Here is a 12,496-nt window from a genome sequence, read left to right as displayed (position 1 = left end):
AGCAGCGGCCGAGCCCGCCCCTTTTCTGCCCGAAGGGGTGGGGCCACGGGCGCGACGGGGCGGGGCGAGCAGCATTGTGGCCCCGCCCCCGACGCACAGCCCCGCCTCCTGCTGCGTGGGTCGGGGGGCGTTCGCGTGGACTAGCCGAGGCGGGGCTTTCCGGGGAAGCCGCGGCGGGGAGAGGAGGAGGCGAGGGGCTGCGGCGCCGGGGAGGGAGGGGCTGCAGTGAGGTGGAGAGACGGGCGGGAGCGCGGTGCCTGCGTGTCAGGGCGCGAGCTCCTCCTCTCGGACGGGGAGATCCCGTTCCGCTAGGTGCTGGATCCTCGCCCAGTCCTCTTGGTGGTTTCCGCAGTGACCTCAGATGAGAGCGGGCGGTTTTCTGCGGCGCTCACAAGCTCTCATCCGCAGCCGCCCTGGCCAACTAGGGGACGGGGGTTCTTGGTCTGTTCTGAGGAGGATTTGCTAAGTGTCCTCCATCCCACCTTCCCCGCTTTAGGTTTGCTTCCCTGGGTAGCGAGGTCATCCTCTGGGTCTCAGATCTCTTGGTCCTGTAGGAGCTGGAGAAATTAGATGTAAAGGCCCACCCTTGACAGAACGCTCTTTCTGACTCCAGAGGTCTTTTATTTGAGTGCCAGGCACTGGACTAGGGGCATTTTAAAAAGATTCATGGGAGGATGTTTCTTAAGAGTTCGCGCTATCAGATGGCTCTTTCCCAAACTTTTTAGCTGGTTCCTTTTCCTCTTTTTTGCCCTTTTAATGTTAGTGTTCCCCAGGCCCCTTTTCCTTTCTCCTTTGTAGAGTTCCCTGAGCTATGCCATCCAAGCCCACAGCTTTGAGATCAAAGTGGTGCCCCCATAAGCTGATGACCCCCAAGTCTTTCTTTTTGCCCGTATTTCCCTTGTGCTCCAGCCTCTGGACACATCCAGGTGAAATTGCTGTAGACACCTCAAACTCAGCATAGCTTCGGAGATAGATATCAGCTTGGCCTCTGGTGCCAAACAGGTTTAGTAAATGTGCAAATGGTCAAATCATTAATCCCTGAATCTCAGTGTTTCTTTCTAAATTGCAAACTGAAGATAATAGTACAACTGTACCTCATAAGATTGTTATGAGTATTAAATAAAATTTAAAAAGTAAGGCAGTTAGCACTATGCCTGAGATCAGTGTTCAATAAATGTTTCATGATGATATCCATAATTAAAAGTATCCCCCATAGACTTCCCTTCCTTTTAGGTTTCTTACCTCAATAAATGGCCTACCACCTGGTTGCTTGCCCAATAACTGAGCAGGACACTTTGGGTCCTTGCTGATCAGGCACTTGCTTCTTCAGGCCAGTCTCCTCAGTCCACCCTGGTCTGGCTGTGTCAGGCACATGCTGCTTCCTTTACTTCCTTTTTCAACTTCTGTGATTCTCATGGAGGAGCAGTTTCTACCACTCCTTCGGCATTTAACTGAAGTTTCCCTTCCTCTCTAACAGCTTCTCACACTACCTTCCCACCACTGTCACACCCAATTTGGTATTTCCTTTCCATTCCCAGTCTAGTTTCTATATGGCTATTATCACATTTGTCTCATTCTGTTGTTATTTTTTTGTTTACAACACTTCCGCCCTCTTCAGACTTTGGATTTCTTCAAGGTGGGTCTATAAGCACTCATTAAGCATTTGCTGAATACACAAATGATTGCAGTTTATAGAGGAAGAAATGGAGGCAGTAAAATCAAACCGAAGACTAATAGAATTGCCTGGGCAAGAACCCATGAGAGGCTGAAGTAGGGTAATGGCCATGATGTTAATAGAATGGGGGTAAGTTAGACAGCAGCATCTATGGATTTGGCAGCTGATGAGGTGTTGGAAGAGAGGGAAAAGTCAAGGATAACACCTGGGTTTCTTATTTGAGTTAGTATAGATAATGGGGCTACTGATCAGGAGAGAATACAGTTTGTGGGAAAGATGAAGGGTTCACTCTTGATATGTGAAACTGGTGATGTCTTTGATACCATCCAAATGTGGTATTTCAGCAAGTGGTTGAAAATGTGGGTATAGGGTTAAAATGGAGCATATCTCCTAGAAATCTTGACAGTGCTGTACAGGCAGCAGTTAAAACCATGGTTATGAATGTGTGAGTGGTGCTTGGTTTGCTAAATATTCCCTGTTCTCTTTTAGGTATACAGTGGGATTGAATGACCTGGCTTCCTTGTGGTTGGTTTGAGCTACACAACATGTTCTGCCATTGAATTGTGAACATATCATTTAATTGCTGATGCAAGACCTCCCAGAATGCTTTTTCTCTTTGCCATGGTAATCAAAAATGTTCCAGAGAGCATATGCTCTATCAGTTTTGATCTCTGAGGAAAAATGCCAGATAAGGTCCCTGCCACCTCATGATGGACATACGAAGTGTGAAGTAAACTTTGATTGTTTTAAGCCACCGAGATTTGGGAGTTTTATTACCAGAGTGGATCTTTGTCACTCCTGGCTGATGTGAATGAGAAGAACAGGTCTAAGCACGAAACCTGGAGGACAGCAATGTGCTTGTCAGACTCTTTTGTTTGCAAGAAAGAGAGACTCAGAGAATACGTTAAAAGAGGGAGAAACGAGAGTATTTATACAGATATGTGAGTATCTGTGAGGTACCCAGGCACCTCTAAGGATAAGCTACTCTCATTTCTCATTGTGTCCCTGTTCTTCTCTACCTCCTTAATCTGTTATCATACTATAAACTGGCTCATTAATCTTCCTTTTACCCTCTAGTCCACATTTCAGAGGAATATAATCCAGTTGCAGAGCCCTTAGTTCTAAACCACTTCATGGTCTACCAGCCAGATGCTGATGGGCCACACTTGGGTCGGGTACCCATCCTGATCTAAACAGTGTCATCCCTACCCAAAACGCTATCCAGCTCTCCTGGACACAGGAGTGCTGGTCGGGGCAATGTAAACTGCAGTGGGACTTTTCCACTCTCCTCCCACTCCCATGTATTTTTCACAAAATTGTGGAAGTTGTATTTTACAAGGGGAAATCAGGTGCATCTTAATCCACATACACCAGCCCACCACAGCCAGTCTAAAACCCTCCTGCTGCATGAGGAGAAAAACCTATCTCCTTGCCTGGCCTACAAAGCCCTTTATGACCTAGTCCCTACGTGCCATTTGTACCTCACCCCTGCCACCTCCCTCTCACAGTCCTGCCACCCTGGCCTCCTATCTCTCCCTTCGATGAGCCAAACTGGTTTCCACCTCAGGGTGTTTGCATTCTGCCCTTGCTGATCTCTCTTGTTTGAACACACCCCTCTTGGTTCTTAGAAAGCTCGGTTTCCTCCTTCTTCATTTTAAGCTTCTCAGAGATGACTTCCCTGATTAGCCTCATCTAGACTCTTTACATCAGAGTCTTGGTATTCCTTGTTATTTTCTTCATAGCACTTACCACTACTTGAAATCGCCTTGTATGCTTATTCCTGTACTTGCTGTCTCTCCCTAGTAGAATGAAAACACATGAAAATGGGCATCTTTCCTGCCTTGTGAACCCCTATGCCCTGATTCCCTAGAATAGTCCCTGGCACACTAAACATTTTTAAGTGATTGAAGGAGATGATGGGCAGAGTGCTTGTGTGCTGGCTGTTCTCTGCTGCATCTCCATCCAGGCACACTCTCCACGCTTCCCTGCCTTGCAGTGCGTGTTAGGACATTGACCTCTAGGGACTGCATCACCCAGGCTCCACTGTGTTCTTGTCTTTCCAGTTAGGTTTGACCAGTGAGAGGCACCAGCAGAAAATTGGAGGATAGTAGGAGTGAGAGATGGTCAGGGTATTTATCTCTTCCTAACCCAGTTTCACTGTAGTTTTGGCAGTGGCTGAATTCATCCATGAACAAAGTTTCTGTTTACCTAGGTTCCAACTCTTTCCCAGCTCTGGTAATGATTTCCTGATGCTTCACCATCCCTTGCAGTAATTGCTTGATTAGACTCTTTTTGCTGTTGCTTTTGTTTCCTGCCCTCCTCTCCCTTCCCCACTGACACAGCAGAGCAGGTCAGAGGCTGACAAGTTCAGTACAGCTAACCCTTGAGTTCAGATAATTTACCCAAGGTCACACAGAGAAAATGGTGGAACCAGGTTTCAAATTAAAAGTAAATTCAGGGACTATGAGAAGGAAACAAACTAGAAGTCCAAGGAAGAGAGAATTTTAAGAAGGAAGGAAGGATCAACAGTGCCCATTGTAGCAGAGTTCAAGGTGAGAGAAGGAACAATGAGTATCTCTTAGATATTTCTTCTAAAAGTAGCCACTAGGGCCGTAGGGAAAATACTTTTAGTAAAAGACAAATTGCAGTGGTTTGAGAGTGAATGAAAGGTAGGTATAAAAGAGTGAGTTTAGATAGCCCTTTGGATAATCTTGAATGGAAAGGGAGGGAGGAAGGGGGATGGCTAGAAGGTAATACAGGGTGAGGAAGATGGGGTGAGGTATTCCAATGTGTTTGGAAATTGAAGTGCAGAAGGCTGGGGAGGAAAGGAACAGAAGGGGAGAAATAAGTGATGAAGCCAAGTTCTAAAGGAGATGAAAGAGGATGGAATTAAGATATGGGGAAAGCAGTTCTGGGTATATACCCAAAGGAATGGAAATCATCATGTCAGAGGGATACCTGCACACCCATGTTCATCGCAGCTCTGTTTACAATAGCCAAGATATGGAACCAACCTAATGTCCATCGATGGATGACTGGGTAAGGAAACGGTGGTATATATACACCATAGAATACTACTCTGCCATAAAAAAGAATGAAATTCTCCCATTTGCAACAACTTGTATGAGCTTGGAGAAACTTATGTTGACTGAAATAAGCAAAGCACAGAGGGATAAATACCACATGTACTCACTCATATGTGGGAGCTAAGAGAGAAAGAAGGAAGGAAAGAAAGACCACAGTGGTGCATTGGACTTGCAGAGGGAGAGAACATACCTAGAGATACAAAGTGGAGTGGGGAAAGGGGGATGGGGAGGGAGGTCGGTGATAATTGGGTGGGGGACATGGGGTATAATCACAGACTGTAGTAATGGGCATGCTGCCAGTATGGATCTAGTCATCACATCTTGGGCACGAGTGGTGACAGTCAGCTTTGTACCCCACGAATATTCATAACAAGTAGTAAATAAATAAATAAATCTGAATCCAACTTAAAAATATATATATATGGGGAAAGGAGACAATGCTCCCTCTGAGATTCAAAGGAAAAATGTAGAGACGAATGCAGATATGCAGATTTGTCAGTGCTTATTTCCAATTGTAAGAGATTCTGTCATTTGAGAATTTATTTGAATGTAGTTACGGAGATGAAGATAGTTTTGCTCTCCCCTTTAATGGCCCAGGGAATCATTTCCATGAATTTTTCTGATCACAAATAAGGGCTGGTCTGTCTTCTCAGCACTTCAGGTGTCAATCATACAATGGGAAAATCTTCCCAGGCTCCTTGTTATAGGAGGTCCACTGTACCTCTGCTTTAGATATGCTACTTTGTGTCTGTGAGGACTGGGAATGAGATAGAGGAAGGAATCCAATCAGACATTGTCAACTAATCACATTTAAATGCAAAATAGAAAATGCTATTAAAAACTAATTGAATGGTAAAGGGACTCTCCAAACTTTATCAATTTCATAATTATGAATTTCCATGTACTATACAATATTACCTACAGTTAAATTTAAGTACATCTATAACAATAGATATGTTTTGATATGTGGATATTGAAGCCAACTGTTAAAATTAATTTGCTGAGATTTCTTGTTATTCAAGCAAATTGTCCCTTAAGCACAATTAGGGGTCCCTTTGTCTTCTGGGTTTGGTGGCCTCCTATCTCTTTGCCTTTCTCTGACACCCACTTAAATCTTTGATTGGGAAAGAAATTAGGGATCTGGGCTCAAAATTAGAATCTGGCTTATTCTCTAATAGAGTTCCAGAAGCCTTGAATTCTTCATGAAACTCTGTACCAAATAAACACTTATGCTGAGCATCCCTCAATGTCTACTCCTGCAGCCAAAAGAAATGAAACTACTAGATAAGTGTTCTGCATCAAATGGTGGCCTTGAAAGAACAGTGCTGTTTTTCAGTAGGCTCTCCAACTAGCAAGGCAAATAGTTTGAACACTTTTTTTGGTGCATTTTACAGAAGACAAGTGCTTTCTCTTATCAGACTTGTTTAAGATATATAATTTAAATAAGTATGTCTGGATCCCATGTGAAATTGCCTTTTCAGTGTTAGTAACTAGTTCTTTCTGAATGATGGATACTCAGTTTATTTGTTCAAAATAGTGTAGAGCTAGGTCTAGGGTCTGGAGCTCACAGACCCCTTGAGCCCATTTTCAGACCCTTCACACACAGGTCTATGAGCTGGGTAACTGGCAAAAAGGTCCTTGGAGCCTTGGCTGAACTAGGAATAGTCTTTATTCAGCACAAACAACACTATGAGCTAAGCAGTACAATGGAGAAACTCATAAACTCAACTGCTGCCAGCAAAGTCCACAGAAAAACTGAGCAGCTGCCAGCAGAGTAAACATACTCTATGTTTAGACCCGAGCTCTGCCTGCCAGCTTATGCTTCACAAACTGAAGAACACACAATAGCAATTAACTAGAAAGATACATGAATGCATGATGTGCACTAACTTCCCCCACCCCGACACAATTTGTTTACAAGAAATGTGCTGCTCGACCCCCCAGCCAGACCTGAGCTGAGGGAGCCTGACTAAATTATTCTATTTTCCCCACAATCCACCCCTTCAGGGTCCCTCGCCATACAATCTACATGTTCCCTTAGCGAGGATAAATGACCTTTTTATTTATACAACCTATTGTCTGTTCAATATGGCTTAAGGCTTGTCCTGTAGTTCTGTCCTTTAGCCACACATGTCCTGTTAGCAGTTATCATTGGTGTGATTTTCAATGGGAATCTTGTAGTCATACTGATGTGAAGTTCAGTGCATATTCAATAGATGATTACGCCAATGTATGCATGTACCTAGTCGACTCTGGTGCAGTGCCTGCAGCCAGAACGCTATGGGTGAAAAGACAGAAGGGTTATTGGTACCAATAGGGGACATTCTCGCCCCTCTGGTAAGATACATGCCAGTTTACCATCCTGAGAAAGGGTGGTTGCAGGACTAGGTATCTTACCAGGTCTGGGGCCCCACAAGGCCATACAAACAGAAGGCCAGTAACTCTCTGACTTTGGCAGTGGTCCCACAAGATCAACCTGCCACTGTGTCAGGAGCACTCTCACACGAGTTATCTGGCCATTGGGGCACCCATCTGCTCACCAGGAGCACATCTTCCCATCAGGGGCATTTTTTCTCAAGTCAATGTGGCACCCGACAAGCCATCGACCACGCGGTCTTGCAGCCAGCATGCTGCATTCTCCAATGTAGCCACCCAGCTACATCAGCTGCTGGAGCTCTCTCCCGTCACCTTACCTTAGCCAGCGCATCAACTTCATTGCCAATTCAACATGAGGCCTCCAGTTCTTGCCTATCCCCAAAAGACGAGCACCTTGGCCTGCTCCCTAATCGAAATGGAACATTTCCTCCACCTCCTCAGGAGCAATCAAAAAGTCCCTTAAATCCACTGAATGTACCTTGCTATTTGTCTCCAGATGTTTAGCGAAACGTTGTTCAGGGCACAATTGCTGCCACAAGTCAAACATAACTGCATTTGGCTGCTGGTCAACTTTCTTTTTATCAACCCCTGTTGCAAGCAAGTCAAGCCCCATCTGCTTATGGCTAGTCTTGCTTGGTCCCTTTGGGATAAAATCGTGAGCATTTCTTGGGGGTTGGGTCTTAGCCACCTTTTGGGCCCCTTTTGCTTGTCTGCTACCCTCTGCTTCACCCAAGCTATCATGGTCATTACTTCAAGTATAGGACAACCAATGAATGGGGTCAGAATGGCCATCAGTGACCCAAAGGATGTTAACAGGTATTTTGCAGCACTATGTCTCTCATGCTGCCTGTAAAATTTTCATTGTCCGGGCCGTGAGTGTTAACATTAAACATGGACTGCCACATCCCCAGCTCTCGAATTATTTGGAATAACTCAGCATACGTTTGCCATTTACTAACAATCTTGGGCAATTCTCCGCATTTGCCCACATGGTTCGGGCAGCTGCACTCATCCATTCCGTTAAGGAGTGATTGCCTGGCCCTTGTGCATACCTGTGGCTATTCTGCAGCCGCTGCCTCAGGGACGGGTGCATGATGATGGAGGCTAATTTCTCCAACTCACCAGAGCATATCACCCTATCCACCCCTTGGTCCCATAACTGCAACAGCCAGGCAGCCAGGGGCTCCCACTGTTTCTGCCAAAACTGTCTCCACAAGTCAACTAATTCAACCTGGGTATATGGGACATAGGAAGTAAATTGGGTCACCTGTGGATTGCCCACTAGTTGCCTGCCCGGTCGCATAGGCTGCTCACATTTCACTTTCTGATACAAGACAGGTCGTGCCTGGGGACACATGGTCTCCCCTAACTCACCACTGGGTTCGTCGTCCTCCCTGGTTTGAGAAGCGGGAGTGGCCAGTCGCTGCACATCATCCTCCAGGACATTTATCCACGCTTCCAACAACTCTGCTGTTCACTTCGTATCTTCCAGTCACTGCACGTCATCTGCCAACAACTCTGCTTTCCACTTTCAAATTTTGATCAGTTTGCAGCAGAGTGAACAGCAGCCAGGCTCTGGTCAGCAGAAAAGTGGCCACTGGGCACCACACGCTCAAAGACAGTCACATCTCCTCCCCCTCCCAAGGGGCTTTCCGCTTCAGTACCTGGTCTATGCTGACTTGCAATACCATGAGCAGCAACTAGATCCTGGTCAACAGGAAAGTGGCCATGGGGCACAACATGTTCAAAAGTAGCTACATTTCCTCCTTCTCCAAGGGTTTCTTGGCTCCTGTACCTGCTCAGAATCCTGCTCCGACTACACCAATTGTCGGGCTCAAGGGGTCTGTGAGCACCAGACCCTAGCTCTAGCTTGACACATAGCATATTGAGGGTATATACTTTGCTAGACTCCCTTGAAAATATAAAGATGGATTAAAGGAATTTTCTGCCTTCGGGAAATACAATTGATTGTGAAGAACTCCATGGGAAAGCCTAGGTGATGAGTGCATCAAGTGGTGCTAAAGGAAGTAGGATGGCAGGACTAAGGGAGATGATTTCTGAAGGGGTGACCTTTTCTAGAATAGTGCTCTTCGTTATGTTCCTTGTTGTATTTAATAACTAGACACTTCAAACTGAACACTTCCTTGATTCCCTGAGCTAATTGCAAAAATAACCAGTCTTCACAGACAACTCCCCCTGTCTCACATTATAGTTGTGGTGAGAAATGCTACAGTCTCATCCAGCCTTCATCTGCCATCATGATGTTTGTATGCTTGCCCATACTTTAACAAGTACACATCTTCCTGAGGAGATGGGAAACAGTATTTCACAGTCCCAAGAAGAGAACTGTTGTTCATTTATGATAGTGGATGAAATGGCAAATCTTGCAGTTATTACAATACAATCCTGTTACTGTAAAGTTGACATACACACAAGTGTTCCTCAGTCTAGCCACTATGCTGATGAACAACACATAGGATATTAAGGAGAAAAGCGAGTATCAAGTATCCCCTTTACAATTTTGTTTAAAAATATAAGAAAAAGGAAAATTCAGAATGCTCTATTGCCAATGAGTTTTTATTTCCTAGTATAAAAATAAGGTTAGAGACTGATATTGATTCCTTCCCCAGAACAAATCTATTAATTTTTAGCCACACAGACATAGAATTATGTTTTCCAACATTTATTAAATATGATTTTTCAACTCTTCTCATAAATCAAGACAAATAAAATCTATGATTAGAAAAAATTTTAAGAATTTGAACTTGAATCTGTATTTACATGAGGTTATTTGTTTTATTTACTAGGTGTGAGTTAGAGAAGATATACTCTGTTGATCTCTGGGCTCAATGTAACTGATCCAGCTGATAGTCTTTCACCTCATCTCTTCTTGACATTTTCTCTCAAATTTTTCAGTTGAAGAGGAGGAAGAGGGGAACCTTCCCAGGAAGAGGATTCACTTTCAGTTACAAGAAAGGGATAGGGGAAAAAACAAAACAAAACACAGGAATAGATGGGCTTGCCTGCTCAACCACCAAATAAGATCTTACTCAACAATTTCTTATGTCTTATTGGAAACATCCACTGTGATCCCAACATTGTAAAGGATGCATTGAGGGTGTGCCCTCAAGAATGTAACTTCCAGCATGAGAAGGCACAGGCAACTGTAGCACAAAGCGTTAAGTACAATGACAGCACAGAAGAAAGGAATGACTAAATCTGACCAGGAGAAAGTTTTGCAGCAAAGATGATATTTGAGCTGGGTGCTGAAAGATGAGTAGACATTTATAGCCTACTTATTCCAAAAGGGTTTAAGGTGCTTTGTAGGACTTGACCAGATAGTGGGGGAGTAGAATAGCATTTCAAGCACAGGAAGTGCCAAAGCACAGAAGTGTGAAAGGGCACAATGTGCTTGGCAAGTGGCTTCATGTTCTGTGGGCAGAGGCACAGAGCACAGTGTGAGCCTAGGAAAGCCAGGCAGAGAGCATCAACCATGTGTGGCACCCTCTGGCAGAGACCTGCAAACTTGAGCATGCCTCAGAATCCCCTGGAGGGCTTATAAAAACACAGTTCGCTGGGCCTCATCTCCAGTTTTTTTTTATTCTGCTGGTCTGTGGCCAGGGAGGGCAAGAATTTGCATTTCTCAGAAATTCCCTAGTGATGCTGGTGCAGCTAGCTGGTCGTGGGACCACACTTTGAGGCACTTCTGGTTTTCTGTATTTTATCCTATAGTCACTTGGGAGTACCTGGAATTTTTATAGCTTGAGAAAAAAATAAACAGATTTGTATTTAGAAAGTTTACTGGAAGTTATGAGGAGAATCAGAGAAGGAAACCTCTTGGTAGATTATTTCACATGTCCAAGAGACGGACTAAATGGGCTTAAACCCATTTAGGGAAAGGTGGAATAGACTTGAGAATTTCTAAAGCACAATCAAGATTACTTGGAATGATTGAGTATGGGAAATAAGAGAAAAGGAAGGAATTCAGGATGTTAAAATTATGTTCTGTGGAATACACTAACATTAATGAAGCAAATGTATTTCACAGGGCCTAGTTTCCAAAGCCCTGTAGTTTCAGGTATACCTAACCTTTTAAAATTACAGGTAGAAAAGTTAAGCTTGCAAAAGACAGGAAAATTTCCCCAGGCTAAAGTCTCTGTTGTAGATAAAGAACTGTAACACAGCAAAATTGTTGGCTCAAGGACAAACGTCCTTGGAGTAGGTTAACCTAAAGTTGCTTTATTGTTATGTAAACATACTAAGGAAATTGCTGTAGGGAAAGAAAGTATTTGCTAAGAACAAGCTTTTGTTGGTGGATCAACTTAACCTTTTGCAAATTGTATTACCGAATGTTACTTTGTTATTTCACTGATGTTACCAGCCTCTGTTGTTAAACTATACTTAGCCATAACTCCACCTAGTTTCTTTTTCTGTAGCTTTCAGGCCTGGAGAATAAATACTGAGAAAGAACCCCAGTGCAGTGTTAATTTCCTGAGGAGGAATGCTTCTCTCTTGAGTCTTCCTGGAAATTAACCCCTTCAGGTGTCTCACTGCTCAGAAAAAATGGGCTTTGAGTAATCCTTTGCATCTCCATCACCCAGGGGGAGAGAGGTGACAAAAGAGACTGCAACAATGTTCCATAATGTAAAGAAAGTACTATGATATTTATGTATTCAAAGAATAGTCTACCAAAATCTTAAAAATGGATTCCAACAAATCATACAAAGTTGTAGGTCATTTTATTGCTGGTGGCATGGTTTAGTCCTTTACAGCTAAAGAAAGAGATAGCTTTGTCATAGTCATTCAGCAGTCCTACCTCAAAAATGTATGACAGGAAGCCACTCATGTAGGAGCAAGTCTTCTTAAGAAAACGCTTTCTAGGGGTGACGCTGTGCCACTCAGTATCAGAACCTTGGCTGCAAGTATCAGTCATTGTTTTGACTCAGTATATTCTTTTAATAAGCCCTCCCCATCTCTGCCTTCCCCCCACCCCCACCAATACATAGGACTTTATAGAGACAATATGGAATTGATAAATTGAGACTGGATAAAACCACAAAGTGAAAAGAGAAGTATGTGAGTAACTTGATCCAAAATTATATTCAACACATAATAACATACAGTGAAGTTTTGATATTAACTTTTAGTTTCACTTTCTAGCAACTATGGAGCCCTTAGCTAAGTGTGCCTAAGGAAGAGTCTCATTTCCGATCTCTTTTCCTCTGAATGTTATTCTTCTTAAAGTATCCAGGTTCTGCTGACTCTCTTCTTGTGCTTTATGCTCTTCTCTCAAACTCTTGCAGTGTATCGAAAAGGTCACATCTTTGTACAAACTCTTTTTCTTTCTTTCTTTTTTTTT

Source organism: Galeopterus variegatus, unplaced genomic scaffold (assembly GCF_000696425.1).
Source record: "Galeopterus variegatus unplaced genomic scaffold, G_variegatus-3.0.2 Scaffold2924, whole genome shotgun sequence".
NCBI lineage: Eukaryota > Metazoa > Chordata > Mammalia > Dermoptera > Cynocephalidae > Galeopterus > Galeopterus variegatus.
Note: the sequence above shows the minus strand (reverse complement) of the source record.